This window comes from Lolium rigidum, chromosome 7, assembly GCF_022539505.1.
Source record: "Lolium rigidum isolate FL_2022 chromosome 7, APGP_CSIRO_Lrig_0.1, whole genome shotgun sequence".
Lineage (NCBI taxonomy): Eukaryota > Viridiplantae > Streptophyta > Magnoliopsida > Poales > Poaceae > Lolium > Lolium rigidum.
The window spans coordinates 384,935-385,994 of NC_061514.1; positions in this window are offsets into that span (position 1 = coordinate 384,935).

Below are 1,060 nucleotides of genomic sequence, written 5' to 3' on the forward strand. Positions count from 1 at the left end.
ACATGCTTTTATCTTATGGGAGAGACACCTCTAGTGAACTGTGGACCCCGGTCCTATTCTTTACACCTGAAATACAAATCTGCTGCAATACTTGTTTTACTGTTTTTCTGCAAACAATCATCTTCCACGCAATACGGTTAATCCTTTGTTACAGCAAGCCGGTGAGATTGATAACCTCACTGTTTCGTTGGGGCAAAGTACTTTGGTTGTGTTGTGCAGGTTCCACGTTGGCGCCGGAATCTCTGGTGTTGCGCTGCACTACATCCCGCCGCCATCAACCTTCAACGTGCTTCTTGACTCCTCTCGGTTCGATTAAACCTTGGTTTCTTACTGAGGGAAACTTGCCGCTGTGCGCATCACACCTTCCTCTCGGGGTTCCCAACGGACGTGTCAACTACACGCATCAAGCAAATTTCTGGCACCGTTGCCGGGGAGATCAAGACACGCTGCAAGGGGAGTCTCCACTTCCCAATCTCTTTACTTTGTTTTTGTCTTGCTTTATTTTATTTACTACTTTGTTTGCTGCATTATATCAAAACACAAAAAAATTAGTTGCTAGCTTTACTTTATTTACTATCTTGTTTGCTATATCAAAAACACAAAAAAATTAGTTACTTGCATTTACTTTATCTAGTTTGCTTTATTTACTACTGCTAAAATGGCCACCCCTGAAAATACTAAGTTGTGTGACTTCACAACCACAAACAATAATGATTTCTTATGCACACCTATTGCTCCACCTGCTACTACAGCAGAATTCTATGAAATTAAACCTGCTTTACTGAATCTTGTTATGCGAGAGCAATTTTCTGGTGTTAGTTCTGATGATGCTGCTGCCCATCTTAATAATTTTGTTGAACTATGTGAAATGCAAAAGTATAAGGATGTAGATGGCGATATTATTAAATTAAAATTGTTTCCTTTCTCATTAAGAGGAAGAGCTAAAGATTGGTTGCTATCTCTGCCTAAGAATAGTATTGATTCATGGACTAAATGCAAGGATGCTTTTATTGGTAGATATTATCCCCCTGCTAAAATTATATCCTTGAGGAGTAGCATA